Genomic DNA, 17,160 nt, shown 5'->3' with positions numbered 1-17,160 from the left:
AAATATAGGAGAGTCAATTGGACAGGAGACGGAAGGCACACTAGTGCACTTATTACTTTTACTATGTAATTCTTCTCACCTTCTGAGCAATCTCCTATATCGAGGGTCTATTTCCACTCTCATGTCTCCCTCGTCCTCCCACTGGGACCATTCCTCCATTGACATATCAGCCCCCTCTAGTGGTCACTTTCTCCCTCACCCTCATTCTCTGCTTCAGTTAGCACCCGCCTGGCCCTGGGTATCCAGAGGGGCTTGGCTCATCCTCCTCAGAATCTGACATGACCTGAAGTGCACAAGAAGCACTCACAACATAGGCCAAAGAGTTTTCTTGATTGATTATGAGGAGAACAAGAATGCTGGATTAGATGGGCCAGAGGTCCAACCCATATGCTCTTAAGTACATATCCTTTTGTTCCTGAGAGGTATGCAAAGAATAATATCCAGAAAGTATTAAAAATACAGTTTTCAGTTCTGTTCTTCAAAATCTATTTCTTTTCAAATATATCCCTGGATTATCACTGGATATTTTTAAGAAGAATCTAGACACTAAGTTAACTAAAATGGTATAGGTTCTCTTGCTTGAGCAGAGGGCTGAACTAGAAAACCTACTATTCTATTCTATTCTATTCTATTCTATTCTATTCTATTCTATTCCATTCCATTCCATTCCATTCTATTCTTCTAACTGACCCAGTGTTGGCTCTTTTTTGTCTTACTCAATCAAGAACATCTATTTCTGAATTTGTTATTAGTCTACGATCCATGCTGCTTGCATATTTTAAAAGAGTAAACAATCCACATTTACAGCAATGTCTCAAAATATAACATCAGAAGAAGATACCATTTCTTTGCTGTTTTGCCTCATGGATACCCTTGTCCATATAGCCTTACCTGGCACTGTCTGTTTTTACCTGTACAAAATATCCACATGCCTTGTGATGTAATTTCACTGGTCTTCCTTCTTAGGGCATTAGCTATCAAATCTCCATTCTGTTTGCCTTGATGATCTTTTAATCTAATTGTAGCTTTGGAAGAATTAAGAGTTCCAGTAAAGGAGATGGTCCTCAACCTTGAAAAATAAGTACAAAATCTAGCACAGTAGATCACATCCGTGTCAATAACCTGTAATAATAAATAGACACTCTGACATTTAGACTGTCTTATGGCAAGGATTAGGAAATAATAATAATAAGAAAACATATAACCTAATCATTACTGCAAAGGAAACTGTTTGGCAAAATGAAGACACTAAAACCCTTGTTGATATTTTACTGCTGTCCTCCAGACAAGGTGATGGATTTTTCCACTGTGGCATTGGATGGCATCGTACAGTTTTATCTCATGGCACAACTTCTTTTCAAAAAATAATACTCCTAAACCAGTCACCAAACTTACTTTTTAGTGTTCGTAATTATGATATCACAAGTTAGTGTTCTTAAGATAAATCTTCAGATTTCAGCTTATTTTAAAAGTACATTAAAACAATGTACGTTAAACAAAGTACATTAAAACAACACCCTTCTTACCCTTGGGAATGAAATTTACCAACCCAAGACTTGCGGGACCAGTAGAAAACCAGGCATGAGATTCTTTCTATCATTAACCGAAAGCAAACAGGTAATTTGATTTCTGCTATCCAGTTGATTAATGGCATAATTGGGAATACACTACTAGTTTCCCAGTTGGATTGGCAATAAGAAACCACTGATCTTCAAGGGATGACTGGGAAGTTGGAGGAAGACTCATAATTGCTCATTCCCAAGATTGGTGGAGAGAGGATAAAAAAGAAACTAATCTTTTTCTGTTCACCACACTTCAAGAGAGACATTGAAACTCTGGAGAAGGTGCAGAAAAGAGCAACCAAAATGATTAGGGGACTTGAAACCAAGACTTACGAAGAGAGACTGTGGGAACTGGGCATGGATAGCCTTGAGAAAAGGAGGGCCAGAGGGGACATGATAGCTGTATATAGGTATATGAAGGGTTGCCACAGAGAGGAGGGGGGCACTCTATTCTCCAGAGCACCAGAGGGCCGGATGAGGAACAACGGCTGGAAGCTGACCAAGGAGAGATTCAACCTAGAAGTAAGGAAGAACTTCCTGATGGTCAGAGCAATCAACCAGTGGAACAACCTGCCTGTGGAGGTTGTGAACTCCCCAACTCTGGACACTTTCAAGAGGAGATTGGACTGCTATTTGGCTGGGGTGCTTTAGGATTCCTGCTCAAGCAGGGGGTTGGACTTGATGACCTGCATGGTCCCTTTCAACTCTAACAATAGATAGATATATAGATAGATAGATAGATAGATAGATAGATAGATAGATAGATAGATAGATAGAGAGAGAGAGAGAGAGAGAGAGAGAGAGACAGACAGACAGACAGACAGACAGACAGACAGACAGACAGACAGACAGACAGACAAATAAAAATGCCAAGATGACTTTTGCAGTATATCAAGGTGAACAAAGATATGCTGATGAACAGGAGATCAATCTCTGTAGTGTCCACCTTCCAATACAGCAAACTACATGTCTGTCAGGGAACGAAGTTCTCCACCCATGCAGTAAGTGCAAGGATTGCCAGGCAGCTGCCATTGAGATGAGGAAGTATAGCATAGCAACTAAGTTGTTGAGTTTAGATAGGGGTGATCCAACTTTTATCTTATCCCCAGCCATGCATCATTTTTAACTGGCTATTCTTTTAGTCCAATCTATTTCAAATGGTGCTTATTGTAGAGATTCAACCTAGAAGTAAGGAAGAACTTCCTGATGGTCAGAGTGATCAACCAGTGGAACAACCAGTGGAACCAGTGGGGAGGTTGTGAACTCCCCAACTCTGGACACTTTCAAGAGGAGATTGGACTGCTATTTGGCTGGGGTGCTTTAGGTTTCCTGCTCAAGCAGGGGGTTGGACTTGATGACCTGCATGGTCCCTTTCAACTCTAACAATAGATAGATAGATAGATAGATAGATAGATAGATAGATAGATAGATAGATAGATAGATAGATAGATAGATAGATAGACAGACAGACAGACAGACAGACAGACAGACAGACAGACAGACAGACAGACAGACAGACAGACAAATATGCCAAGATGACTTTTGCAGTATATCAAGGTGAACAAAGATATGCTGATGAACAGGAGATCAATCTCTGTAGTGTCCACCTTCCAATACAGCAAACCACATGTCTGTCAGGGAACGAAGTTCTCCATCCATGCAGTAAGTGCAAGGATTGCCAGGCAGCTGCCATTGAGATGAGGAAGTATAGCATAGCAACTAAGTTGTTGAGTTTAGATAGGGGTGATCCAACTTTTATCTTATCCTCAGCCATGGATCATTTTTAGCTGGCTATTCTTTTAGTCCAATCTATTTCAAATGGTGCTTATTGTAGAGTCATTGTAGAGAAGAACTGACAAGACGGAGTGGCTGTGGGCATTGCCTCCCAATGGCAATTCCATCTGTCCATCCATTACCCTGGGGGGGGGAGACATTTGACCCCCTCAGAAAGGACCCGCAACTTGGGCATCCTTCTAGATCCACAGCTGACTTTAGAACATCATTTTTCGGCTGTGGTGAGGGGGGCGTTTGCCCAGGTTCTCCTGGTGCACCAGTTGCGGCCCTACCTAAACAGGGAATCTCTGCTCACAGTCACTCATGCCCTTATCACTTCGAGGTTCAACTACTGCAATGCTCTCTACATGGGGCTACCTTTGAAAAACATTCAGAAACTACAAATTGTGCAAAATGCAGTCCCGTGAGCAGTCATGGGCTTGCCCAGGGATGTCCATATCTCTTCAACATTCCGTGGTCTGCATTAGCTGCCAATTGGTTTCCAGACTCACTTAAGAACAGGTTCTCTGATCAATTTCTATGGACAAGTTGTTCCACTGATTAATTGTTCTATCAAGAAATTTGAGAGGCTCCTACAAAAACAAAAATGAGGGGTCGAACTGTTTCCCAAAACACCAAAAGGCATGACAAGAAACAATGGATGGAGATTAAACACAGAGAGAAACAACCTAGGACTACAAAGAAATTTCCTAAGGGTGGGACCAATCAGCCAGTGCAATTGCTTGCCTTTAGAAGTTGTGGGTACTCCATCACATACAAGCAACACAGTTACAAGGTAATTTGGAACCTTTACAGTCTAATACCATATGCTAACTCTTAAATGCAGGATCAAAATATATTCTGCTGCGCGAATCCCAACGACCAGTTAGGTCCCACAGAGTGGGCCTTCTCCGGGTCCCGTCAACTAAACAATGTCGTTTGTTGGGACTCAGGGGAAGAGCCTTCTCTGTGGCGGCCCCGGCCCTCTGGAACCAACTCCCCTCAGAGATTAGAATTGCCCCCCCTCCTCACCTTTCGTAAGCTTCTTAAAGACCACCTTTGCTGTCAGGCATGGGGGAACTGAGATACTCTTTCCCCCTAGGCCTTTACAATTTATGCATGGTATGTTTGTATGTATGTTTGGTTTTATAATAAGGGGTTTTTTTAGTTGTTTTAATATTGGATTGTTACATGCTGTTTTTTATCTCTGTTGATAGCCGCCCCGAGTTTACGGAGAGGGGTGGCATACAAATCCAATTAATAATAATAATAATAATAATAATAATAATAATAATAATAATAATAATAATAATAATAATAATAATAATAATAATAAACATTGAAAAAAAATTTCTGGGCAAAAAAAAAGTCACGTTTAGTCTGTTCGGGTCATATAGACCCGGACCAAAATGATTTTTTTTAGGTACTTGAATTTGGTCTTTTTGAAAACTTTTTCAGCTGGAAAACTAGTTTGAACATTTATGAACATAATGATATGAAAATTGAACTGGAAAAATTGAGACTTATATTTTTATTTTGATCAAAAAGCCCCTCCCCCCATCTTTTCTGAATTTCGTGTCAATTTCTATTCTTTAAGGCTACAAATCCCTAAGGAATTTTCCCCCAAAAGGTTTGATATACTAAATTGAACATTTCTGAATATAAGAAAAATATAAATGAACTGGAAAAAATGGTTCTTATTGGTTTATTTTTGCCACAAAAGGGCCACCCCCCCCTCGGCCTTGCTGTGTGCCATTATTGTCACTTTTTATACATATTTGGCTAGAAATATTTGGAATATCATTTTGAAAATCAACCACATTGTAGCCAGAGAACTAATTTTATGAAACAAATCCATTTTACTAAAAAAAAGTATGTAAGTTTGAAATTAACAGCATAATTTTTATATAAATTGAAATAATTGAACACGGGGGGAGGCATACATTTATGTGCAAAATAAACCAATATGCATCAATTTTTCCAGTTCAATTTTCATATCATTATGTTCAGAAATGTTCAAGCTACCAATCCCACACCAACTTTAGTAAAATAGAATGGATTTTGCAAGCAAAACTATCCATAAATTGAAAAGAATTCACAAAAATGGGGGGTGCGTGCATTATATCCGCAAAATAAACCAATAAGATTTACTTTTTTCATTTCAATTTTCATATCATTGTGTGCAGAAATGTTCAGACTACTTTCCAAGTGAAAAAAGTTTTCAAATTGACCAAACATAAGCACTTCAAATGAAGAGTTTTCGGTCCGGGTCGTATGTGACCCGAACAGAAGATTTTTAACTTTTTTCGACCAGATGAGCAGGGTTAAAATGTTTAAAACTCCTTCCCTGGCCTAACCCTGTCAAGAACAAGGAAAGATTCAACCTAGAAATGAGGAGGAATTTCCTGACAGTGAGAACAATCAACCCATGGGACAGAAGCTGCCTTCGGAAGTTGTGGAAGCTTCATCACTGGTGTAGGGCCATGATGGCAAACCTATGGCACATGTGTCATAACAATGTCACCTGGCTGGCATGAGTGGCATCATCCGTTCCTCTTCCAGGTTTCTGGTTCACATGCGCACACAATGATCAGCTGGCCTTTGTCCATGAAGCAGTGCCAGAAACTGGAAGAGCTGGTCTTCTGTTTTCCAGAAGGCGCATGCATGCTGGCCACCTGATCATCATGCATCCATGCAGGAATGCCAGGAATGGAATACTTGCTGGCCAGTGAACCAGAAGTTCATTTTCCAGTGTGCGCATGACCCGTGGGCAGCTCCTCTTCCAGGTCGCAGACCAGAAGAGTGCACGCGTGGAAGTCAGTGCCAAAAAGATTCCCTCTCACTGGTGTAGAGTCTCCTGCTTGGGTAGGGGATTGGACTAGATCAGGGGTCCCCAACCACCGGGCCGCGGACCAGTACCGGGCCGCGGGGCATGTTGCACCGGTCCGTGGAGTCAGCAGCTGCCGGCCCTCATGCTGCCACCCCCTCCCTCCAGCGCTTCGCCTCCCGCCGGGCAAGAGGCCTCGGGAGGCAGGTTCTGCCGGCCACAGGACGATGGACGGGACAGAGGGGCGGGAAGGACCAAGAGGCTCAAGCCTCTTTTGGCTTCTGCCGCAGGGCGCTTTTGCGTTTTTGGTTGGGGGGAGGCAGGAGGGCCAGCCTGACCCCCTCTCTCCAGCGCTTAGCTCCTGCTGGGCAAGAGGGCTTGGGAGGCAGGTTCTGCCGGCCACAGGGCGATGGCAGTAAAGAGGGGTGGAGAGGACCAGCACCCCTAGTGTTATATCTGCTCAGTTACAGCCGCAGATTAGAGCCGGGCGATAGGCGTCCCTATCCAGGGTGCTGATTGGCCGCCAGGCCGTAGTTACAATGTAAGCGGGAAGTTTCTCTCTGCGGGGATTGGGTGCTGCCTCAGGCAGCTTGTTATATATAAGCCTGTGTGTATGTTATTGCTTAAGTCTGTACCTGCCAGGCCTGGCATGAGTTCCGTAATAAACTTCTGAGTTTACTGTGGCCTCTATTACATTGGCGACGAGGTAGCGAGCCTATGCGGAGGATTGACAGTTGTGACAGTAAGTCAGGATGTCTGTACAATTAACATTCGCCCCCTTTGATCCTCAAGGGGAGACGTGGGACTCCTATGTCGCCCGCTTTGATTGTTTCCTGATCTCTAATGGATACCAGGACATTTCGGGGGATAGGAAGAGGTCCTATTTCTTGGGGTTTTGTGGCCCCGATATGTTTGAAACAGCTCGTGCCCTGTTTGCCCCAGTGTCCATCCATGATGTGTCTTGGGAGGATTTCTTGAAAACGTTACAAGATCATTATGCCCCTGCCCCTTCGAGGTGTGCTCGTCGCTACACTTTTTATCAGCAAAATCAAGCCAAAGGGGAGGCTATTAATGACTTTCTGGCTGCTCTCCGTAGAGCGGCGTTATATTGTGAGTTTGGGGACCTAAATGACTACCTTTTGGATAGATTAGTTTTCGGAGTCAGAGACGGTCGCCTCAAGCGGCGCCTCCTGGCAATCCGGGATTTAACCTTTCAAGCAGTGGTGGCGGAGGCTCGTGCTTTTGAGTTATCTACACAATCCTTGGCTTCTATGGACAGTTCGGTTAATGTCACACAAAAGGCAGCCACTGTTTTGGAAAAACCCAAGCTGGCCCCGGAGGAGGAGGGCGATTTAGGGGGCGAAGAAGAAGAGGTCTGCAGATTGGCTACTAATCGGGCTAGAGAAGCACCGACGGGACGTCTTCGTCCTCCTTTGTCGCCATGCCGTGGTTGTGGGGGGGGGGGGTCATTTTCGCTCAAATTGCCCGTCCCGAGATGTGGCGTGTTGGCGATGTGGTGCTAAAGGTCACCTCGCCAGAGTTTGCCATTCTCGTAGATCCCCGGCTGCCCCGTTCCGGGAGCAGCGTGAGTTTTCTGGCTTCAATTCTCGGGGACAAAGAAGATTTCCCCCCACTAGAAGAGATGACTGCAACGCGGTGTACAGCTGCCCTCGTCCTGTTTCTTCTTATGTCAGGAAGACCGCCGGCTCGGCTGAGAAAATTTCTGTGGTAGTTCAATTGGGGGGTTCTCGTTGTAACATGCAGGTGGACACCGGCTCTGCTCATTCCTTAATTTCTTGGGCCACCCTCAAGCGTTGTTTCCCTGCATGGAGGAAGAGTCGCCTGCTGCCCTGCGCTTTGAGCCTGAGGGATTACCAAGGAGCTGCCATCCCTATCATCGGAGAAGGCCGTTTTGCAGTCCGCTTTAAAACTTTCGCCGGTAGACTGCCTCTCGTAGTGGTGGATGGACCCTTTGCAAGCCTGCTCGGACTGGACTGGTTCTCTTCTCTGGGACTCTCTTTGGAGGGGGTTAATGCTATTGTGGGGGAGTCGGGATTTGAACAGCTGGCATGGGAGTTCCCTGCCGTTTTTGACAGTAATTTGGGTCGTTATACTGGCACCCCCATCTCGTTCAATTTAGATCCTAAAGTCCCAGCAGTTCGCTTAAAGGCCCGCCGTGTCCCTATTCCCCTCCGTCCTAAGGTAGATGCAGAATTGGACAGATTAATTGCCCAGGGGGTTTTAGAGCCGGTAGATCAGGCTGCGTGGGAGACCCCTGTGGTGATTGCTTTCAAGGGGGATGGGGGAATCAGATTGTGTGGGGATTATAAGTGCTCTGTGAATCGTGCATTGGCCCACCATTCATACCCTTTGCCAGTGGTGCAACAGCTGCTACACACTCTGGGGGAGGGTCGGGTGTTTGCCAAGCTCGACCTATCCCAAGCTTACCAGCAGCTCCCCGTAGACTCTTTGACAGCCGAGGCCCAGGCGATCATCACCCATAGGGGGGTATTTAAATGCCACAGGCTGCAGTTCGGGGTTTCCATCGCCCCAGGCATTTTCCAAGGTTTGATGGAGCGCCTGTTATATGGACTGGAAGGAACTGTGCTGTATTTCGATGATGTTCTGGTGTCGGGGAGTTCCACAGACGAATTAATGGCACGTGTAAGGAAGGTTTTGGCTAAATTCAGGGAGGCTGGGCTTAAACTGAAAGCTAAGAAATGCGTGTTTGGTGTGCCCCAGGTTGAGTTTCTAGGCTTCACGGTGGATGCACAGGGAATACATCCAACCCCTGAAAAGATTCGTGCCATCAGGGATGCCCCCAGGCCACAATCCAAGGGGGAGCTCCAAGCGTTCCTGGGCTTACTAAATTTTTATGCAGTCTTCATCCCGCATAAGGCATCGGTGGCTGAGCCTTTACACAGACTTCTCGACAAGCAGTCCCCTTGGCATTGGGGAAAGAGGGAGGAAGCAGCGTTCTTGGGGGTTAAGGAGCTACTCACTTCTAACAACATCCTGGCTCAATACTCACCTGGGTTGCCCCTGGTACTCACCTGCGACGCTTCTCAATATGGAGTGGGCGCAGTCTTAAGCCACAGACTGCCAAATGGTACGGAGGCTCCCCTGGCTTTCTTCTCCCGCACGTTGGCTAAAGCGGAACGTAATTACGGCCACATCGACAAGGAGGCGCTGGCTCTGATTGCGGGAGTCCGAAGATTCCACGAGTACCTGTATGGCCGTCACTTCGAACTGGTGACTGACCACCAGCCGTTATTGGGGTTATTGTCTGGTTCCCATCAAAGCCCTGTAGTAATATCCCCCAGGATGTCACGTTGGATCGTTTTCCTTGCTAACTATAATTACACCTTATTATACAAACCTGGGCGCCATATATCTCATGCAGATGCCCTTAGCAGATGCCCCCTGGCCGAAGTTTTAGTGGACCCCGCACCTGCATGTTCAGTATTTACGTTGTCAGAAGGGGGTCTTATCTTATCTGCAGCCGAGGTAGCTTGGGAAACGGGGCGGGATTTCATCTTGTCCCAAGTAAGGCAATGGGTGTTAAGGGGGTGGCCTGTCTCAGCCCCTGCCGAGGAGTATGTGCCTTTCTTCAGGTGTCGAACCGAGTTCTCTGTGGAAAGAGGAATTCTGCTAAGAGGGTGCAGGGTGGTAATTCCGAGTAGACAGCGCAGCCAGGTATTAGCTCTCTTGCATGATGGCCATCCAGGCATTGTGCGCATGAAAAGCCTGGCGAGGGATTACGTGTGGTGGCCGGGGCTGGATAAGGGGGTAGAGCAAAGAGTGGCAGAGTGTAGGACATGCCAAGAGCACCGGCCTTTCCCTCCCCGGGGGGAGCCATTGGCATGGGAACCGCCTGCGGGTCCTTGGGCCCGGATTCATATTGATTTGGCCGGTCCCTTCATGGGGCAATCCTTCCTGGTGATTGTGGACGCACACTCTAAGTGGGTGGAGGTGGTGCACCTAAAATCCACACAGTCACAAACGATTATAGAGGCATTGATGACAGTATTTGCCACACAGGGTTTCCCAGACCTTCTGGTTTCCGACAACGGCCCGCAATTCACAGCGGTGTTGTTCGAGTCATTCTTGGCATCGGTGGGCATCCGCCACGCGCTGACCTCGCCTTGACATCCGGCCAGTAATGGCCAGGCGGAATGGGCCGTTAGGTCAGTCAAGGAGTCCTTAAAGAAGATGACTGGGGGTTCATGGCAGAAGAGGTTGGCAGATTTGTTATTGGCACAGCACACTACCCCCTGCGTGGCCACTGGCAAGACCCCTGCAGAACTATTGATGGGTCGCAAACTTCGAATAGTCTTAGACAGGCTTCATCCATGGTATTCACAGTCGGTGCCTTGGCCAGAAACCCCGGTCAGGAAGGTGAAAGTGGGAGACAGGGTGTTTGCGCGCTCGTATTCAGGAGAGCAGAATTGGGCAGAAGGTAAAATAAGCAGGGAGCTGGGTCCCAGGTCATTTGAGGTCATGTTAAGGGATGGCCGAGTGTGGAGGAGACATTTGGACCAGATTCGGTTAGACAAGGGAATGAATACTGGCGAGGAAAGGGGTCACGGCCACCCCGGGAATGCCCTGGAGGAAAGCCTAAACCGGGGCGGAAACAATGTGGGAACTGACAGCTCGGAAGAAGCCTCGCCGCTTGTAAGCGAGGAAAGCAGAGAGGCGAGTCCAGAGACCAGGGAGGAACAAGTAATAGAGCCACGGAGATCTGGACGTCTGTGTAAGAGACCGGAATATTTGAAAGATTACGTGTGTGCTAACGAAAGGGATAGGAGTGTTATATCTGCTCAGTTACAGCCGCAGATTAGAGCCGGGCGATAGGCGTCCCTATCCAGGGTGCTGATTGGCCGCCAGGCCGTAGTTACAATGTAAGTGGGAAGTTTCTCTCTGCGGGGATTGGGTGCTGCCTCAGGCAGCTTGTTATATATAAGCCTGTGTGTATGTTATTGCTTAAGTCTGTACCTGCCAGGCCTGGCATGAGTTCCGTAATAAACTTCTGAGTTTACTGTGGCCTCTATTACACCTGTGCTTAATCCCGCCCCCAACCACACCCCTTTCCGCCCCCACCGGGCCATAGAAAAATTGTCTTGCTGAAACTGGTCCCTGGTGGAAAAAACGTTGGGGACCACTGGACTAGATGACCAATGTCACTTCCAACTCTGTTAATCTGTATGATCTGTAAGTTTCTATTGTTTTTGTGCTCACTACATTCCTGCGGTCTTATTATCGCAAGTTTGCAACTAAGTTAAATGGTTCTTGTCCGTCTGCCCAGGCAGCCTTAAATTATTATTATTATTATTATTATTATTATTATTATTATTATTATTATTATTATTATTTATTAGATTTGTATGCCGCCCCTTTCCAAAGACTCGGGGCGGCTCACAACAGTAATAAAAAAAACAGTTTAATAATGAAACAAATCTAATAATAAAATTACATTAAAAAAACCCAACAATTTTTTTAAAACCATACAGCACATACATATAAGAAAGCCTGGGGGAGATGTCTTAGTTCCCCCATGCCTGGCGATATAGGTATTCAGCCAGTTTGCAGGAGTCCATAAAGAGTTAACAAATGGTTCTCCTGAACTGGTGAAAATTGGTGTTATCACTGTACTAGACCAAGATACCTCTCCTTTTCAAAAATCTTCCAAATATAAAAGGCCAAACTCCCACTGTCTCCTTTACAAGCTGAGAATCTAGGGAAGGTCCCTTCTGAACCTCTTGCTTCACCTACAATGCAGCTATGGGCTATGTTTGTTTGTTGATTGTTTGTTTGTTTGTTTAGTTGGTTGGTTGGTTGGTTGGTTGGTTGGTTGGTTGGTTGGTGGGTGGGTGGGTGGGTTCCTTCCTCCCTCCCTCCCTCCCTTCATTCATTCATTCATTTGATTCGACTTCTATGTCGACCAATCCCAAAGGACTCAGGGCTGCTTACAATGACATAAAAATACAATACAATAAAAGAAGTCAAGTATAAAAGTCTAAAACTATAACTATAAAACTATAAACATTGATTCTTATTTGAATGTCCCCTCTTTTTGCCCAGTCTCTCAAGGTCATTTCCAGAATATCATTAGGAAAATTCCAGATTCACCTCTACCTGGAAACATATTTGCCATTAAAGTCTTCGGAGAGGGGTGGCATACAAATCTAATAAATAAATAAATAATATCAGCTTGTCTTGCTGATTTTCATCTTAAAAGCCAAAGTTTGTACTATCTAAATTTAATTAAATAAATAAAAATCCAGAAATGACATCCCTTCACATTCTCTTGGATTTTATCCTGCATGTCATCAGTTAATTAGTTAAATACAGTTAATTTCAAAAATTCTGAGAACCAAAATACAAAATTTACTGGCAAAATCTTGGCAAAATCTACAAAGCTGGTGACTTAGTCTTATGGAAAAGAAATAATCGGCATGTGTTTAAGGATGCAGTTGAGATTCACGCACAGCAGATGTCAGAGTTGCTACACATATAAAGATCTTTCTTTTTTTAACAATCTACTTTAAAAAAATCTAAACATGTCTAAGTGACTAGAAGACCTTGGATTCTTCCAGTGCAACCCTCTGGCCAAGGCAGGAGACTTTATACCATCCCAAACAAATGAAGGTTTTGAAAAGCTTCAGTGACAGAGAATCCACAGTTTCTGTAAATATGACTGTAATTTTGTTGCTTGCATCTTTAAAATTTATCTTGACTGGTTCCTAATATGAGTTGATTGCTTATTTGTACCTTATGACCTTATGACCAGTGATAGGCGGTATGGTTAGGTACGCAGTACTGTTAGCAAAATTTTGGTCAGGTACACAATGCCGGTAGCAAAAATTTGAATTCCCCTCCCCTTCTGGGCTCTGGGTATGTTTTTCCTATCACAGTAAATGAGGTTGAATGTGTATAATTTTAGAAGAGCTGTGTGTGCATGTGTGTGTGTGTACATACACACATACAGTTTATATAGCAGATAATGTATATTTGTATGTGCCTGTGTGTAATATGTATGTTCACATATGGCATATATACATGGAATTAAATAGTTTATTTTGGATGCTCAGTAATAGTAAATAGATGGGGCAATTTTATCTCTTTGAGGCAAGGAGAGGCCAGGCACCCTAATCCAAACCCTTGACGTGTGTGACGTCAAGTTGACCATCTTTAAGCTAGTCACATGACCTTTAAGCCACCCCAGTCACATGATCATCAAGCCACTCCCACCTGGTCACATGGCCGGCAAGCCACAACCAAAAAGCCATGCCCACAGTGTGATAGTGAAAAATTTTGTAGCCCTTCACTGCTTATGACTATTTAAGTGTTGTAACTTATGATTCTTGAAGAATGTATCTTTTCTTTTATGTACACTGAGAGCATATGCACCAGGTTTTTTATTTATAATACAATTAAAAACACTAACGTATAAACACTAAACAAAGACCATAAAACATAAGAAATGAGTACATGACAGATTATCCAGCTTACCTTTTTACATTTGATTGCTTCTTTTCCCGTTATCCTCCTAAGAATATAAAACTAAATTTAATTAAATTTCTAACCTTAAACACTGGTCCTTTTTTCCCACCAATGGCATAGTTTGTCCAAGGTTTCAAAATAGTCTGATTCAGTGGCCATTTTAATCATGAAGACACCTTTATGACAATACTAAAAATGTACTTTCAAAATTCTAAGATGTCTGTCATTTCACTGTTTTATAGCTGCTCACTTCTAGGATGTGGGTGAATTTCATGAGTCAAATGGGCATTATTTTGAGATTCTTGGAAAATCCTTGGTCAAGTCACATAATCATCAAGCTACCTCCACCTGGTTACATGGTCGGTAAGCCACTCCTTAAACACGATCTAAGTATTGCCCACAAGATCATATGCTGCAACATCTTGCCTGTCAACGACTACTTCAGCTTCAACCTCAATAACACAAGAGCACCCAACAGGTTCAAATTTAATATCAACCGCTCCAAACTTGACTGTAAAAAATATGACTTTAGCAATTGAGTTGTCGAAGTGTGGAACTCATTACCGGACTCCGTGGTGTCATTTTTCCCTTAGACTATCCATGATTGACCTCACCAGGTTCCTTAGAGGTCAGTAAGGGGTGAGCATAAGTGCACTAGTGTGCCTTCCGTCCCCTGTCCAATTATCTCTCCTATATTTTATATATCTATTATCCCATTCATATATACTTTCCTCTACTCTTCATTGATGTCTTCTATTCTCATATCTTTTCTTCTGTCCTTTCTCTGATGTTTACTACTACATGTTTTTATTCTCTTTAACTTTCGATTTGTATTGGGCAAAATAAATAAATAAAATAAATAAAAGTCCCATTTAATGTTATCAAACACTTTCTGGTTTTCAAGGAAGATTAATTGCATTGGTTTCTCGTTGTGGGCTTCATAATGTTCTAAGGTATCCAGTATTGTCCTAATATTGTTTCTTAGATGCCTTTTGGGCAAAAAGCCATTTTGATCTGTATGTATGAATTCTGCCATATATCATTTTAATATCTCAGCCATTATAGTTGCAAATATTTTATAATCTGAATTTAGGAATAAAATAGGTTTATCGTTTTTAATGTGTGTCAAATCAGCATTTTCTTTGGCGACCAATGTTTTAATTGCTTCTTCCCAGGATGTTGGCATTTTCACATTGGTTAACCCTTCATTATATATTTCTAATAGTTTTGGACCTAGGATGTCTTGTAAGTTTTTTATATATTTCTACTGTCAAACCATCAGGGCCTGTGCTTTATTGTCTTTTTTTTGTTTCCTGATTGTGTTGAATAATTGTAGGAGTGTTATTTCTTTATTTAATATCATTTGAGTCTCTAATGGTACAGTCAGCTAAGCAGTTCTGTCTTTGGCAAATACTGCAAGATATTGTTTTTGTTGTTCCTTTCCCTATTCGCTTATAATTCAAATGCTACACCTTTTTTCCCTTCTTTGTCCTATATTATTTCTCCTTCTCATTATGCAATTTACAAATCCTCCTTTCCTCCCTCTGTTTTTTAATTCTTGGCCAAGCATCTCCCCAGTTTGTTGGCATTTTCAAAGAAATTTTATTTAGCACACTTTATTTGTTGTGCCATTTTTTCCTTTCCCATGTTATTCCTTTTATGTTTAAAGAAATCGATTTGTTGTTTTATTTGCTGTCTCTGTGGTTCACTTTGCAATTTAGTCTCAGCATCTCTTAGTTCTTCTTCCAATTTTGTTTGTTGTTCTTTTTAGAGTTTATTTTCTTTGGCCATATAGGCTATTGCGACTCTCCTCATATAAGCTTAGCCATGTCCCATCATTTTGATAATTTGTGTCTTCCTTTTTGTTTGCTTTAAAAAATAAATCCAGTTGTGCCTCCATTTTCATTTTAAATACTATTTCCTTTAATTAAACTTTTATTGGATTATGATCTGCCAATGTATTTATGTCTATTGAAATTTTCTCTATAGCTGAATTTAATTCTGTTCTGAACAATGCCATATCAATCCGAGACCATGATGCATGTCGATTTGACTAATATATAAACTGTTTTTCTCCCATGTACCATTCTCTCCAGCTGTCTTTAATGTTTAACTCTTTTACCATTTTAATAAATGTATTAGGTAATACTTTTCTGATACCTTTCCTAATTTTATTACTTTTGTAATCTAATTGCCTATCTACTGTCACATTAAAGTCACCTATTATGCTGATATTTTCATATTCAAGCACACTAATGATATTATGTAACTTTTGGGGGAAAATATTTCTGTCCTTCATTTGGAGCATATAACCCTACAATTGCTATTTTTTCTTTATTCAAAATTATTTTTATTATAATTATCCCACCATCATTGTCTTCATAAATTTGTTTAGCTATGATTTCTTTATTGCTGTATATAACTACGCCTCTCTCTCTCTCTCTCTCTTTTTTTGCCTAGATAGTGATGTGATAATTTAATAAATGTTTATATTGGTTTTTTATATGTATTTCTTGTTTGATTATTATATCCAAATTCATCTTGTTTATCTTGTATAAATGTCTTTTCTCTTTTGTTGGGAATTCTGTGGGCCATTTACATTCACTGATAGGATTTCTATTCCTTCTATTATTCATCTAGCTGTATTTGGATCTTGTAACCCATTCTGATCTGGTTTCTTCATATTTTTAAGCCTGTTTTCATTCTGTCTTCTATTATCTATCTCCCTTCTCCTGCCATCTTTATTTTCAGTGTGGGGTTCCACTTTTTCCATAGGTTGTAAAGCTGTGTTAGCTTCTTAGAAACATAGAAACATAGACGTTTGACGGCAGAAAAAGGCCTCATGGTCCCTCTAGTCTGCCCTTATACTATTTTCTGTATTTTATCTTAGGATGGATATATGTTTATCCCAGGCATGTTTAAATTCAGTTACTGTGGATTTATCTACCACATCTGCTGGAAGTTTGTTCCAAGGATCTACTACTCTTTCAGTAAAATAATATTTTCTCATGTTGCTTTTGATCTTTCCCCCAACTAACTTCAGGTTGTGTCCCCTTGTTCTTGTGTTCACTTTCCTATTGAAAACACTTCCCTCCTGGACCTTATTTAACCCTTTAACATATGTAAATGTTTCGATCATGTCCCCCCTTTTCCTTCTGTCCTCCAGACTATACAGATTGAGTTCATGAAGTCTTTCCTGATACGTTTTATGCTTAAGACCTTCCACCATTTTTGTAGCCTGTCTTTGGACCCGTTCAATTTTGTCAATATCTTTTTGTAGGTGACGTCTCCAGAAATGAACACATTATTCCAAATGTGGCCTCATCAGCACTATATAGCGGGATCACAATCTCCCTCTTCCTGCTTGTTCTCTTTCCTTGGTTCTCTTGCTTCTCTTTCTATTGTCCCATCCTCATCACCAAGATTTTGTAAATAAAAGTCCTCTGCCTGTTGTACCAATTCTAACCAATATCTTTTCTTTTGCCATGTCATCAT

This window comes from Erythrolamprus reginae, chromosome 12 (genome assembly GCF_031021105.1).
Source record: "Erythrolamprus reginae isolate rEryReg1 chromosome 12, rEryReg1.hap1, whole genome shotgun sequence".
NCBI lineage: Eukaryota > Metazoa > Chordata > Lepidosauria > Squamata > Dipsadidae > Erythrolamprus > Erythrolamprus reginae.
Note: the sequence above shows the minus strand (reverse complement) of the source record.